This window comes from Ictidomys tridecemlineatus, chromosome 3 (genome assembly GCF_052094955.1).
Source record: "Ictidomys tridecemlineatus isolate mIctTri1 chromosome 3, mIctTri1.hap1, whole genome shotgun sequence".
Classification (NCBI taxonomy): domain Eukaryota; kingdom Metazoa; phylum Chordata; class Mammalia; order Rodentia; family Sciuridae; genus Ictidomys; species Ictidomys tridecemlineatus.
Genome location: NC_135479.1, coordinates 145,071,956 through 145,088,003, shown reverse-complemented (window position 1 = coordinate 145,088,003; position 16,048 = coordinate 145,071,956). Strand labels below are relative to the sequence as shown.

The 16,048-nt window shown below is 50.5% G+C and overlaps 1 protein-coding gene across 3 annotated transcripts in view; it reads right to left on the bottom strand.

Moving 5' to 3' along the window:
* The window catches only part of Adcy5 (adenylate cyclase 5), a 146,785-nt gene that overhangs the window by 71,236 nt on the left and 59,501 nt on the right, over positions 1–16,048 (bottom strand). The window contains exon 1 of one of the 3 annotated variants that reach the window (XM_078044107.1): positions 5,012–5,087. The exons of the other annotated variants lie outside the window; for them this stretch is intronic. The gene's annotated coding sequence lies outside the window, so the exon portion shown is untranslated. Of the gene's footprint in view, positions 1–5,011; positions 5,088–16,048 lie in introns of those variants that run through there. 3 annotated transcript variants of the gene reach the window in all.

Below are 16,048 nucleotides of genomic sequence, written 5' to 3'. Positions count from 1 at the left end.
ATACATAGAAGCATATAATAGGTAGCCTTCGGCTCTTCTCACTTAGCATACTATTTTCAAGTTTTATCTGCATGATGACATGTAGCATTCCTTTTTATGGTTAAATAATATTGTCTAGTATTCATCTACCACGTTTTATTTATCGACCATCAATTATGGACATTTGAGTTTGCCCGATTTGTGGTTATCATGAATAATGATGCTATGATGAACATTCATGCACAAGTTTTTGCAAGGATGTGTGTTTTCAATTCTCTTGGGTACATACTAGGAGTGGAATTGCTGGGTTACTTGGCAACTCTGTTTAATGTTTTGGGGACCTGCCTCATTTCCAAAGCAGCTGCACCATTTTATATTCCAACCAGCAATGTATGAGGGTCCACTTTCTCCGCGTACCCCCCAATACTCGTTTTATTTTTATGATCATCATGCTAGTGGGAGTGAAGTGATATTGTAACTTTGTTTCCCTTAAATTTGTAAAGCAAACAGAGATGACAAGTAAGATAGATAATTTACTCTGCACCTTGCACAGCTGTGCCTTTGCAGAGGAGTGGCCACACTGTACATTTTATTTTTGTTATCTTTGGTTACTTAGTCCTTGAAAGACCTTAGATTTTGTGTATGCATCCCATAGAGAAACAGCTTTCATGTTGTAGAACTTACACGAACAGGACAGCCTCGTAATGCATTCAACAAACATTGATTGAGTGCCCTGAGCTGAGCACTGTGCTGGGTATCTGGGAAACCGTGAAGCTGGCCACTTGGCTCCACCCTGCTGGACTCCAAAGCTGGGAAAGTCATGGCACAGTTGCAGGTGAGAGGACATACATGCCATAGGCCTCACAGTCCCCAACCTCTATTATCTAGTTAATGTGCTAACACTCAGTTTGCAAAAATATATGCCAGATAATAATATATGAAGTGTTCTATAAATTCACAAAATAGGTAGAATTTAATAATAACAATAACAAAACAAGGGTAATGTGGATGATAAGCTATTTAAAGTAAAAATACAAATGACTTACAAATAGTAATGTGAAAAAATGTAAAACCTTATTAGTAAACAAAGAAATACAAACAAAAACAATATTTGCCTATTTAAAATAGCAAAGCTTTTTTTTCATGGTAATAATGTTGGCAAGAATACAATGGAAGGGCCTCTAACCCACTCCACTACTTTATCAGTGGGGGTACAAGCTGGAAAAAAGCAAACTGGTGATACATATGAAGAACCTTAAAACATATTTGTACCCTTTGACTTCTTGCGAATCTCTGCTATGTAAACCTCAGTAGTTTGGTCAGGGCTTTATACCCAAGGATGATCATCAATCTGAAGAGTTAAAGGGGCTGGGGACTTGTGTAAAGTACTCGCCTAGCATGCATAAGGACATGAGTTCAATTCCCAGCACAAAAAGAAAAGATTTAGAAAACATTTAAGCAATTTAAAAAGGGTTAAATAAATGATGGCATGTAATGCTCTGGAATATCACAGCCTTTAAGTTGTTTTATGTGAAGAAAATCCAACATCATAGGTGATTTTTCAAAATACATTGTCAAGTAGAGGAGAAAGGTACAATGACACTACACATACAGTGTGATCCCAAGTTTTCAAATGTACACGTTTAAATGTTAACAGTGGTCAAAGGTCTCTAGGTGGTGGGATTATAAGTAGTGCATTTTTTACTTTTTTCTTTAGACCATCAAAGAGTTTCTAAATTATCTATCGTACGTATTACTCTTAACAGAAAAAATGATAAAATGATGAAAGAAGGGGGAAAGTCCTTTCTTTTCCCTCAGAGCATGTCAGGGGGAAGAGACTTCTCTTTCAGCAGCAGAGATGAGACTTGAGATGCCTCCACAACCAAGCAGAGCAAGCCAAAGGAAGGAGAGGATCAAACCCGACGAGGACTCACATCTGGGCAGAGGGGACGAGGAAGGCTGCAGAGAAGCATCACTGAGAGTGGAGGGCCCTGGCTCTGGGAACAAGGGAAAGAGTCCAGGTCTACACTGGGGACACCAGCGAGTGCAGGTTGGCCAGCAGGTGAGGGCTGACCAGGGACAGGGTGGGGCCACAGCTAGGTCACCAAGGGTGTTCTGTGTGAGAGTGAGGAGACCGCCCATGACCTGGAAGCACTAGACATTCTGGATGGTTGCATTTACAAAAATGAAAAAGTCTATTAAATTTTCAAAGTCAGTTTCAAAATCACAAAAGTTCCAAAAGCACAGAAAAGAGCAAAAGTTAATTACCACTGAAGGACAACCAATATCAGCATTTCCTTTTATTCCTTTCTTTTTCTTTTCTTTTTTTTTTTTTTATCAAGGCCTTCTGTTTTGCTTTCATAAAGCTGTGATCTTACTGTTTACATAATTTGGAATCCTGCTTTTTTCACTTAATATTATAGCAGAAGCACGTTCCCCTGTTATTACAAGTTCAAGTGCTGCCAGCATTCACCAGGGCAATGCAATCAGAGCTGTACTTCAGGGAGATGAATTTGACAGTAGGGAGGAGGTCGTGAAGGAGATGGTAGAAGTGGAGAGATCAAAAAGAGAGCCGTGAAATGGCACAGACGAGGCACAGAGGTCAGGACAGAGGCATGGTCAAGGCCCTGAGAAGGACCCAGGCTCTCATTGGTGGGAGTGCTTGGGCCTGGATGGTGTCCCTATTGGGGGGTAGTTCAGAATCCATGCGGGGGTGTCCAGAGAGCAGCAGCAGCAGCAGCAGATTTTTGGGTGAGTGAACCATGAGTAAGGAAGATGGTGTCATCCAAGTGAAATGGAAGGGAGAAATCCAAGGGAGGGTAGGAAGATAAAAGTCAGAGGCTGTGGAGAACACTGGCTGTCAGGGCCCCACAGGTGAGCTCAGAGAAATTAGGCAGAGGAGGAGGCTAACCGCAAGGGGGTAAGTCCGAGAGGCAGTGAGTGACAGTAAGTTTATCTCAGGATGCTTAGCAGCCCAGGGAGAAAGAGCAGCTACAGCTCCAATGGACACAGCATGGGGACAGGGTGGGGGAACTTGATTTCTCCAAAGGCAGAGGGACGGAGGGGCCAAATAGACCAGATAGGACAGAACCCTATGCCCTGCAGAACTGTGCTCCCCACCTCAGGGGCCACAAGCACTTGAAATGTGTCCCATATGAACTGGGATGTACATTAAGTGTGAAATACTCACAGGAGTTTACAATGATTGTTTTTTAGATGTTGATGATGGACCTTTATTTTATTCATTTATTTATATGTAGTACTGAGACTCAAACCCAGTGCCTCACACATGCCAGGCAAGTGCTCTACCACTAAGCCACATCCCACAGCCCCTAGAATAATTTCTGTCAATCACGTGTCAAAATAATATTTAGCATCTATCGGGTGAAACAAAATATATTATTGAAATTCATTGCATCCGTGGGTTTTGTTTTTGTTTTTGTTTTTCCTTTTTTTAGCTGGAAGGCAACACTATGGATGTGGCTCTCATTGTGGCCTGTTGGACAGCACTGGGATCCAACCAAAAGGAGGCCAGAGGGAGGAACCCAGAGCACATGGAGCAGGGACAGACCGCAGGCTGACTTGCAGAAAATCATGTGGTGGGCAATAGTGGCCCATCTCAAGGCCACAGAGACCTTCCCCCCCACCTCCCAGAGAAGTCATTTCCCAAAGGCTCAGAGCAGACTTCAGACAGCACACCCCAGGCAGCGTGCCTCCCGCCCCCCCGCCAGAGCAGGAGATGAACAGGCAGGAAAGGGCAGGGACTGGAGCTCAACTATAAGACCCAAGGGATGAGGAGGTCTCAGATGAGACACGGGTGTAATGATGGAGGTCTCTAGACCTGTGTAGATAGGGGCGCCAAACTGAAAATCAGCTTCTCTAGCATGCCAGGGAACTTTGGGGCTTTAGGAGAGCACAAGGGGAGAAGAAGTACCCCCAAGAGCAACGAAAGCATGCCCATAGGCAGCCCATAGCAGACAAGCTGAGGACAGGAGAGGGTTCCAGTTTGCAAGTACTCATTCTGGACTTGCAAATAATGAGCACGGTAGCTCTGGGCAAGTCACTCCTCCACTGTGAGCCTCAGCTTCCTCATCCACAAAAGGGAGAGGCAGGTCTTCGTCACCTGGGAAAGTCCGCAGAATGGCCACAGCCTGGGTGTCTGTCTGCTCAGGCAGGACAATTGTTTTTCTGCCATCAATGGAGATGCCACTTCCAGGATTTTCTGAAGTCCCTGATTTCAAATCTTCTTTCCCCTGTCTCCTGTGTGCAATGGGAGGCAGGCTCACCACTGCAGCATGTGCCCTACAGCGTTAAGTCAGCCACACCTGGAAGTCAGAGGGAGCCCACCACCCACATCCAACCTGTTCTGGGTCCCTGGGGAACCCCAGGGGAAGCCAGAGTCCTCCTGGATCTATGCCAGGCCGTGGCCCCCCGCGTCATCCACCCCTCAAGGCCCAGCAAGCACGGTGCAAAGCAGATGTTCCCATAGAAACGCAGGACAGGAGTTGGGGTAGAGGAGACAGGAGGGAGAGACTGGCTTGGTGGGAGCACTTTGGAAAGGCTTCCTAGAGAAACTGGACGGTGGCTTTGCCCACCCACAAACTGCTTCTCCCACAGTTCCCTGACCTCTGGGGTAAGGAAGAGTTTGTTTTGTGGCCTGGCAAGAAGTTTTGTGGGCTAGAAGTTTATTTATAATCCAAGTGCAATGAAGTTTCTCCCTTCCAAAAATCTCAACTTGGAGAACAATTATCGTCCCCCCACCCAGCTCCCCACCCTCGGCTTCCTCCTCCCCCTCCAGGAGAGTCAGACAAGCCTGCATTGTTCTGTGTGAGCAGCAGTGACAGCTGAGGGGGATGCAGGCTGTGTAGGTGGAGGGAAGGGGCCTGGGGAGGGAGGAGAGCAAGCCCACCTAAACACCGAGCTCTGGCTTCCACCCCACACAGGTGAGGTGCGGCTCTCTCAGCCTTCCCATCCCCTTACCTTTAACCACCCAGTCAGCCACCCACGTACCCGCCCCCACCCCTGTCCTCACCTCTGGGGTCTGTTTTAGGTCAGCCAAATTTGGAAAGGGAAAAAAAAAAATCACTAAAGAGAAAGTGAAACTGCCAGTCAGCCACTCCCCTAACCTCACTCTGAGCACAGAGCATGGATAGGGCTGGGCTGTCTGTGTGGCTCGGGCACCAGCCACCACGTGGCTGCCCTGTGCACAGCCCATCATCCTGCTGCTAAGGACAGAGGGTACCCTGGGGCTGCACACACAAGGCAGGGTTGCCAGACCTGGTGGGCACCTCAGCAGGAATTCGGGGACCTGAAAGATATATAATGAAGGAGCCATGCTGGGAGTCAGGAGACCTGGGATTAGTCTAATGACAGGCAGAAAGTCACATAACCTTTTGGAATCTCAATGCCCTCATCTCCACAATGAGCTAATAACACGGGGTAGTGAGACACTCATGCAGGGGCTGGTGGTGTAGCTCTGTGGTAGAGCACTTGCCTTGCATGGGCAAGGCCCTGGATTTCCATCCCCAGCAACACCGCCCTGCAAAAAAAAGACACTAATGCAAACATGTCTCAGGTGTAGAGTAATACAGCTGGGGCTAGTGATGTTGTCAGTGACCTGGATGGGTGAAAAGCAGATGAAGGCACCCAGGGCAGGCCAGGCCTCCTGAGCTCACACTGTGCCCCAGCCTCAGGGACAGAGGCTGACTCATAGTAGGCACCAATAAAGTCGAGTTCATGACTAAGTGGGTGAAAGGGAAATTGAAGGCTGCAGGGCACCTTCAAGGCCTTGAATATTCCAGCTCACAACAGAAGACAGCCCCAGACCCCAGTCGCTGCTTCCTCTGAGGCAGAGCATAAAGCACGAGGTGGGAGAGGGGACATGGGACCCCTCCTGTGGGAATACCCAGGTCTGTGTTAGAATTAAGCAAAAGATGGCAAATGAGTATAGTGCCAACTGCCATAGCCACTCAGAGTTGGAGTTCGTGTCTGTCAGGGAAATGCACCATGAGACCTGTCTACGCAACCCAGTGAGGGGCAATGGGAATGTGAGGTGGTCTGGGAACCAGGAGGCTACGCATGCATGTATGTGTTTGTAGTTGAGATGGACTGCATGCCTAAATTTTATTTGTTTATTTCTATATGGTGCTAAGGATCAAACCCAGTGCTCTGCCACTGAGCTACAGCCCCAGCCCAGGAGGCTATAGTTTTGGGGGGCCTCCCAGCTGACCAAGCCTCCAGGAGAAGTGGGAAGATGGGGAAACAAGGACTGTGGAAAAGCAAAAGATCTGGATTACTGAGTGTGGGCCAGTTCCTCTGCTGGTCCCACGAGATTTCTTCTTAGGAAAAACAGGAAGAATAGAGCACAAGGCTCTCAGGACTCTCCAAGGGCACTGATGTCCTGGGGCTCGGGGGTCTTCTCCATGTGATTCAGCCTCCCTGAGAGAATCCAAGAGGCTCTTGCCTTGGCCTCACCCCCTGCAGCTGTGCTGCTGCTGAGGAGCAGGGAAGTGACCAGGACCAGCACTGAGGCCACAAGCAGTGTCTACTGTCCTGGTGCTTGGGTGTGAGGTATGAAGATGCTAAGTCTTCTTACGGGGCCAATGGATTCACAGCCTGGGTGCTGAGGGTTGGGCTGCTATACTCAACCATTCCTGATGGAAGGCTACAATGCACCCCGCAAGAGTTCAGCCCATGTTCATTTATAGACTGATCCTCCTGCATGCACCCACGCCCCTAGAAACATGTCCTCAGCTCAAGGTCCATCTGAGAGAACAGAGATTATCACACCACCCTCTTTTAGAGTGGATAATTAAAACTAACTTTCTTATTTAGAAATAATAATAATAGTTTCTTAAAGGGCTGAGGCAGAGACTGTTAAGTTATCCATCTAAATTCATTGTTCCTTCTTCTTCACTTTTTGGTACTGGGGATTGAACCAGGGATGCTTTACCACTGAGCTACATCCCCAGCCCTTTTTTATTTATTTATTTATTTTGAGACAGGATCTTGCTAAGTTGCTTAGGGCCTCTCTAAGTGGTTGAGGCTGGCCTTGAACTTGGGATCCTCTTGCCACCAGAGCTGCTGGGATTGCAGGTGGGCAACAGTGCCCTGCTTGTCCATTTCTTCCCAAAGTAAGGCTCAAGGAGCATTTGGATACCCAGCTGGACAACCTTCCTCAGCCTTCCTTGCAACTAGGTGTGGCCATGTGACCATGTTCAAGTCAGGGACGTGAATGGGAGTGACATGTGAAACTTCCACTTCATCTCCCCTCTCATTTTTCAACAAGCCCCACACTGGTCCTGGATCAGCACCCATTTTTACTTTCATCTGGACTGGAACATAGGCCTCAAATCCAGCTTTGGCCATGCAGATGAGGTGACAGAGCCACCCCATGGAACCAATGGTCGTGTCAACCAGACCCTAGTTACTCCAGGACCATGACATGAGAGAGAAATGAATTCCCATCTTCTTAAAGCCACTGAACCTTGGTGCTTCTGTTACAGCAGCTCAGCCTTGACCTTCACTGACACAAATGGAAACAGCAGATGTTTTGAGATCCGAGTCTCTAGGCGGCAGCCCCACCCCATCCCTCCTCCTCTTTTCCCACCAGTGCTCCAGTCAGAAGGGAGAACCCCCACACACGGACCACACAAGCCCCGGGGAGGGCCAGCCAGGGCTGTGGTGGGAAACATGGAGGCTGCTCAAAAACAGGGGAAGGCTTCTGGGCAGTGGTCCTGACGGGAGCTGGGAATGAGCCCAGAATCAGACCAGAGACAAAGCAGTCAGGGCTGGAGCCTCACCACAGAAGGAAGCACAGCGGTGGGTGGCACTCCGCACGGGGCAACGGAGGCCGGAGGAAAGAGGGAGCGGACTCTGCGGGATCTTAGGGAGATGATGGGGAAAGAATGAGGGCCCTACCTTGAGAGTGTGAGTGGGACGACTGAAGAAATTAACCTTAGTGAGCCTCAGATTCTTCACCAATGTGGATAATACGATCTACTTCTCCAGACTATGAGAGATTAAGGCAATGGACTAAATAGTGCAATACTCTAAAATGTCAGGGAAGCAGTGATTCCTCCTCTGCCCGTCTGGGTTTAGACATAGTGAAAGCAAGAAACTAGAAGCCCCACCTGTTGACCCTAGCCCTGATTCTAGGGAAGATAAGAACACTGTTCATTTGTCAGGTGTCTGGACGTACCAGGTAGAAGGCTGAGGCTTCACAGTCTCCCAGGGAAAGTGACCCCCGCCTAGTACCAGGCCAGGTCCAGAACCTTGGGCACTGAGTACAGCAACCCAGCTCCTCTTGCCCAGGTAGGAAGAACTGGGCAGGAACTGGGGCAAGGGTGCTGCCCCCATACCCTCGTGGGTTCCAGAATGGGGGCCACCCCTGATCTAGAGGAGGTACCAAGTGACCTGGGCATGATGGACAATAGTGGAGGAGTCACATGCCTTTCACCTAAAAGTAGGGAACGAGGAGGCCTCTGGTGGTCTCTGCCTGGGGAGGGAATAGGGGAGAAGTAAAGGCCACAGCCTTCTCAAGAGGTCAGCAAACACAGGCCGGCCTGGGCCAGCGCAAGAATTTGAACCTTCCTTTCCTGTCTGAAAGACCTTCAGCATTTCATGCAGCAAAAGGTGTGCAAGGGCCTCACCTGAGAGATAGGTGGGCCTCGAGCTGTGCCTCAGCCAGATTTGGGGCAGAGGGGCTGGGAGGGGGGGGTCTTTAAGAAGGTGGGGCCGCAAAGTCCCTGAGGTCTGTCGTGGGAATAGGAGGGCTTGGGTCCCTGCCTAGCAACTTCCCCATCTTCCTCGGTTCCTTTTTCTCCCTTCACTTCAACAATCCAATTCCTTTCTTCAGAAACTTTAAATATTTGAGCATATGGAGGAAGGTCATCTAGGCCCTCCCATCTGGAGACTGTCCCTGACAACCCCTGGACCACCCCCACCTGGGTGTACCATAGCCCTTACCAGCCAGGGCTCCTCTACTCCTGAAATGCAATTCCATGCTGGCCCAACGCCGCTGCCCTCACCTCAATCTACCCCACATGCCCTGATAGAAGGCCCGAGTCCCAGCTGTCACCACTCCACTGCCAAGGGACAGAAGCCCACCCCATCCCACCCCTGTGACTCCTCCCCTCTCCCAAGCACTTGGGAGCAGCACACACTGCGCCGACCCAGCGCCCGGTCAGAAATCGGCATTAATGCCAATGCCCCACAGGACAGGCTATCAGCTCCCGCGGGACACCCTGTCCTGAAAGCACGCAGTCAGGAGAGAGCACAGTGTCCGTTCTCCCCATCAGAGTCCCCTTCAATTGCTCAGACACGGATGGAAAGAGCACTAAAATCTCAGAAAATTAGACTGGGATAGTGTCCAAGCCTCAGCAGCACATGCTCTGTATGTGCATGACCCGGGCTGACAATGCGAGGACTGTGAGAGAAGCGCAGCTTGCCGGCCTTCCCGCCAGCAACAGGCACAGGTAGGCCTGCCGGGCTGAGCCGGCAACAGAACCATTCCTGACGTCTGCTGTGAATCAAAGGCTGCCTGAGGTTGCTGGTGTAGGAAGGAACCCTGGGCCCGTCCTTTGCACTCCCCTATCCAAAGCAAATGCACACCGGCCTGATAGACTGGCTTTGAAAAGTTTGAATGTGTGTCGGTGGGTTTTCTTAAAGAGGACCATGGGTACAGGGGAAGGCAGAAACTGCAAGGCCACCCTGGGATCCAGATCACCTGAACCCTGACAAGCGAAGGAAAGACAGAGACGCTGGGAAGGAGTGCTGGGCAAGCGCAACACTGGGCCATCGTTTCTCTCTTGTCTGGCGAAGGTCCTCACTCCCTCTGGACGCTATCCCCAGCACAACAGTACTCCAGTCAGCCAGGCAGGGGCCACACTCCGGGAGGCCCCAGCATCTCCACAGCACACAGCGCACAGCATGCCGCAGCGATGGGCACACACAACAAGTAGTGACTGCCTGGTCATGCCCATGGCCAGCTGATATTCACACAGAAAACAGGATGACCTGACTTAACATGAGCCAAAAATCAAGAGAGGACAACTGCTCCAAACCATCCAGTACATTCTGAACCATCCAGTGCACCCAGAAGTCCTCTGCTGTTGGGCATTATCCATGCCCCTGGCTCCCCACCTTAATGCAGCTCAGAGGAGTGACACCCAGAGGGACGGAGAACTCTCTTGGAGCTCATGGTCTTGGGTGTGGCTGTCCCAAGAGCCAGAATGGGGCAGGGTGGATGAAGGCCAGGGAAAGGACAAATTCTTACCACCCACCTATAGATTCTCACAGAATGTCCCCCCCCCCTGCCCTGCAGGCACTGGAGAATTGGGACAAATGTCCTTGACAGAGGAGTGAGCCAAGTCTCTGCTCTGAGCACCCCAAGTACTAGCGCAAGTCACTTAAACCGAACTGTCCTTGTCAAAACAAACTGTCTGTCAGCACTCCTGAGGCTGGTCCCGGCTTTCATCACTGACACTCGCTGAGCTGTGCATTGGGACCAGAAGCCAGGAGCCTCTCAAGGGGCAGAGGACCAGGCCTGAAGGAGCAGAGGATCTGGGCTGGGGCTCTCATCCCATTTTTACCACTTGGTCACTTGGTACCTTAGCTTACACCTCTTTCGATCTTTTGGTTCCTATAAAATCAGGATAGAGTTTCCCAATGCTTGATTTGTCTCTACTGATCCTGTACAACCAACTCCCACCTCTTCATACTAAAGGACTTCGTCATGGGGGGACAATTTAGAGGCCTTCAGGTTGTGACCCATGCCTTCAAAGCACTCACGGGGTAGAAAATGAGAAACCCTGCGTGTCTGTGCTGAAGAGCAGGACGGTTGGGTTCTGGCTGTAAATGCCTCTGGGGCACAGAGGTCAGGAGGGGCACCAGGGAAGAGTGAGGTTTGGGCCAGGAGCTGAACAGGGTTTGGATGGGGGACAAATTTTCAGATGAAACAACAGTCTTTAAAAATCATGGTATAGCTGGGGAGATAAAGAGGCCACCAAGCAGGACCAAAGAGTGGCAGGTGAAAAAGCTGCACTATTCGAGTGGCCCAGATGGTGAACCCCTGTCTGTCATTTAGGGAAGCTTGGCTCAGTCCCATAAGCAATAAGAAGCCCCTGCAGGTGGGTGAGGGGGTGGGCTCGTGATGACTGATCATTTACAACAGATCCTGTCCTGACAGTGTGCATGTGTAACCTGGTCTAATCCTCAGGACAACCCTGTGTGCAACCAGAATCCCCATCTCCTGGAGAAGGAGAGTGAGGCCTAAAGAGGTGAGACAACTTGCTCCAGGCCACACAGGCAGGAGGTGGTGGAGCTGGAACGTGAGCCAGGGCTGGCTGACTCTGAAACCCATATTCTTAACCCCCATGCTATACTCCCTCACCCAAGATAGATGGTTTGTCTGCAGTCACAAAGAAGGGAAGGGAAGAGCAGCAGTGTCCCTCAGAAGGCCTGGTCTGCAGTCCAGGACTACTGCTGCAAAGGGAGATGGGGGCAAAGGACAGATGAATCCAGGACATTTTTGAAGAAAGAACTACTGGCAAGATTTGGACGGATGACCCACTCCAAGGATGACCTCATACTAAAGAGCGAACTGTCCACACGGGGGACACTTCCTGTCTCTGCTAAGGAAGTTCTTCTGCCATTTCACCTGGGCTCCCCTGCAGCCCAGTTCTTCACAGATTACACTCCAGCGGAAAAACTTCCATGCCTTTCAGCTCCTCCCAGGGACACCTCCTCCCCCATCTGTTCCAAGGGGAAATGGATGGGGACTGGTTAGTATCTGCTCACTGCCCAAGAGTCCAAACTAGGGGACTTATTTATCTTCAAGTCAGTGTGTGTGAAAGCGTGCATGCGCGTGTCAAGATCCTGTGGATATAAACAGCTCCACCTCTGAGAAGGAAGCGCACTCTCATTTTTCCTCAGGGAACGACAAACAGAGAGAAACCAGGCACTCAGTTTTCCTGGGTCCTGCTGCCAGTAATCCCAGCCAAGGGGACTCTCAGCAAGGTGTCCTTCCTGAGGACTCTGTGGGCCCTGATGGTGCCACAAGACATTACCCCAACAGCCCAGCCCACCCTGAGTTGGAGTTCAGCCATCTGTCTGGGATAGGCACCTCTGTTCCCAGTTTCCAGGGCAGTGTGGAGATCAAGGGGCATTAGGACCCAAGGTCAGCAGGTGCCATCTTGCTTTTTTGAAAAATATTTGCTGCCCAGAATTTCTCTGGGAAAGCTCAAGTGTTCAGAGGGATGAGAGATTTCCAGAAGGCTAGATGTCCTGAGGGCTGTGTTCATCCTTCAGTGTCTCCTAAGGGCATACTGGTAACCTGGGTTGCAAGACAGGGCACTTGCATGACTGGTGGACAGCTGGAAGCTGGACAAAGTGCTTGAAGACCTCAGTAGCCCTGAGAAGCAAGCACCCTGTTCATCTCTCCGTGTCAGTATGTCTGTCCTGGAGATTCCTAAGCATTTGCTATTCCAAGGTTAGCACACAGTCCCACTCCATGCAGGCCTTTGGAGTGGCGACAGGAGTCACGGTGGTGACAGTGATGTGGGGCTTAAAAGTTCAGCTATTTTGTAGCTGCTCAGTATGTGCAGCAGACCAGAAGTCCCCCATCTGCCTGCTCCCCAGGGCATGGGGCTGCTGTGTGTGGGGTGCAGGGGAGGTTCAAGGTCTGCATGGTATTCACGCTGTTTCAGCAGAACTGGGACTAATGTAGTCCTCAGTTTGGGACCCATAAGACGGAGAGCAAAGAAATGCCCAGAGAAGAGCTGAAAGGGCTATACCTAAGCTAAGGAGAGCCTGGACAGGCTCCAGACCTTGGCTTCTCTAAGAGAAATCAGAATTTCTAGCACTGGGTTTTAGCTCAGTGGTAGCACACTTGCCTAGCATGTGTGAGGCACTGGGCTTGATTCTCAGTTCAATCCTGGGTACCATAAAAACAAATAAATAAATAAGGTATTATGTTCATCTACAACTGAAAAAAAAAATTAAAAAAAAAAAAGAAATCAGAATTTCTTCTAAATACTGTAAATTCCTTCTGCCTGAGGCCCAGGGTCTCCAAGTGTAGTCTATATTGTGAGAAACATGTCATTAGAAGGAAGGGACAACTATTCCTAGATGCTCCCAAGGCCTCAGGACATAAGATGCTTAGCGGAAACCACAGTGGCCTGCTGCCTTAGGTGCAGCCCAGGGAGACCTAAAGACACAACCACAGATCCCCCAACCTTAGCCCCCGCTGGCCCCAGAGGATCAACGGGCCAGCAGGAGGATGGGGTTGGCTGAGGGAGGAAACCAGGACTGGCTATCATCAAGGAAGGGGCAGGAAGAACACATCTTAGTGAAATAGTCCCAAATCCTAATTTTAGACCACAGTTCCTCTCTCCGCTAGCATTCTTCCCAGAACTAGGATTTGTATCCGGTGAATTCCCATAATCCCTTGGGGAAGTTACAGCCTCTGGCGTTTCAGGAGAGGACAGAGGGCTTGGGCTCTGGAGGCATGCCCAGTCCAGGGAAGGAGGTTTGGCTTGGGCTGTTCCAACATAGTGGCACATTCACCCCCACACACCTGTCCACCTCCAGAAGACAAGCTCTGAGCAGGAGAGCCGAGCTCTGCAGCTGCCAAGATAGTCTCTCCAAAACGCAAATTTGATTGTGTAAACACACTGCCTCTCCTACTTCAAACTCCTTAACCAGCTGTCCATGGGCTAGGCCCTTGGCTCCTGCTGTTCCAGTCACCTCTCACCCTGCCCCTTGACTTCAGGTCCTGCTCTGTCCTGACAGGGCTATGGCAGAGGCCTGGCCCCCTCCCAAGAAAAAACCCACCCATCCCTCTAGTTACCTAAACTCTTCCTGCAGCCAAACATTCAACTCCTCTGAGTCTTTTCTGACACTCCAAAATGGCTCCCCCCATAACAGCCACCACAGGCTCACGCCCCCCCATCCTCTGTGTGCTGAGCAGGCTGGCAATTTACAGCGACCAGTTTAATGCATTGTCAGAGTATAACTTCCCTGCTGAACAGTGTGCTACGTAAGGGCAAGGCCTGTAGGATTCAGCATCACAGCCTCAGCACCTAGCACAGGGCCTGGCATATAATGAGAGCTCAAGAAATACCATGCGGGTGAGTGGCAGAAGGTGCCAAAGAACAAGAGAATCTAACAGCTAGGAGCTTTCAGGCAGTCTCCAGAGCTATTCACAGCTCTGAGTACAGACACTCAAACACAGCTTCAGAACAAAGCTAAGAAACAGCTCCGGGACTGTACTCCCCCCACCTTATCCTTGAGGGATGCATCCCAGGACCCCCAGTGATGCCTGAAGCAGACAGGGACTAATCTTACCTTCTGTATTTTTTTCCTATACATACATACCTATAATAAGGTTTCATGTATAAATTAGCCTCAGTAAGAGATTAACAATAACTAATAATAAAACAATTATAATAATATACTATAATAGAAGTTATTTAAAATATGCAAATGGCTTGTTTCCTGAATTTTCCATTTAATAATTTCAGATCAGAGTAGACCATGGGTAACTGAAACCTTGGCAGATGAAACTGAAGATGGGGGGGGGTACCATACAACCTGCCTTCCCTCTTTACCCTGGTCCAGGAGCCCTCCTTCCCCAGGGTACTAAGAACTGGCACCGGTTCACTCAAACCTCACCTTCACAGCCTGAAAGTGCCTGCTGCCCTGGAATAAGTCCAGGGTTCAAGACTGCACGGTCAGGCAACCAGAGCACGGGGTCTACATCAGGACCCTTGATGCCGATGTGCTGTCCTGTTAGTCAGAACCAGTTAGGCATCGCCATGGTAACACATAAGCCCCCAAACCTCAGAAGCTTAAAAGAGTAGTTCTGGACTTCTAATGCAGGCCATGTGACTCTATTCCACCTTGTGGCTATAGTTCCACCAGGACTGTGTGACCTCTAGGGTCATCGTGGAAGGGGAGAAGAGAAGGCTCAGGGAGAGCAGGGGGAGATTTTATGGCCGGGCCTAGAAGTGGTGCACATCCTAGGGCACATGGTTTTTGCTCACATTCCACTGACTAAATCTGTCATGTGGCCACAAATTAACTGTGAGGGAGTCTTGGGAACATGGTCTTCCCAAGTGCCCATAAAGAGGGAATGGTATGGAGAACACATCTTCCCCACCACCACTGTGCTCCTCCTAATTAGGGTTACTTCTATCCAGAGTCCTGAAGTGACCCGAAGCCTCCCCTGGCTTTGCAGACCACATCTGCCTGCTGGGAGGACGAAGCCTCTTTCCCCGAGATAACACGCTGACCAGGAAGCCAAGTTCCCCAGAGCAGAGAACCCTCAAGGCAAAGGCTAGGCCCTCCCGGAGACCAGCAAGTCATCTTCTGGAGGGCTGTGAAGGCTGGGGGAGGGACCAGGGAAGGAGCTGAAATACAGTTCGCACCCTGAGGCTCCAGCTGGCTCAGCTGGCCCTGAGAGGGAGCCTGGCAGGGGGAATCAGTCTTGGGCCCACGTCCTGGCCATGACCAACTGGCCACATAGCTTTAGTGGTATCTCTTCATGCCTTTGTTTCCCCAAAGGTGAACTGGAGATGCTCAGTCCAACCACTCCCTATCACCCGGGGTGAGAGGAGAGGTAGGAAATGATGTTCAGATGTAAGTGACATCGGGGATTACAAATAGAGAAGGTCACCTACAGCTCCAAAGCAGAGCCTTCTCTGGCCCTGCTCCCACACCGTGGAAAGTGCCCAATTTCTTGGTCCTGTGCCACACTCTCCTTCTCAGAGCACCTACCAGAGCTTCCAGGCTCCCAGGCTGGAGGTGAGCTCCCTGGGCTGGGGTCACCTTCCTTTGTCTCAGAGCTGGTACTCCACTCTGCCACTCATGGCAGGCTTTCTCCCACCTCCAGCAAGGGCCACAGGGCCACAGGGAGCCACTCTACCATCACACCTGATCTTCTGTGGGCAAAGACTTGGACACTGGGAGCTGGGGTGGGCCCAAGGCCGAGATCTGGTGTACAGGACCCCAGAGGGCACAGGCCTTCCCTGGAGCCATGACCTCCCGCCATCTCTCCTCAAGGAAGGCT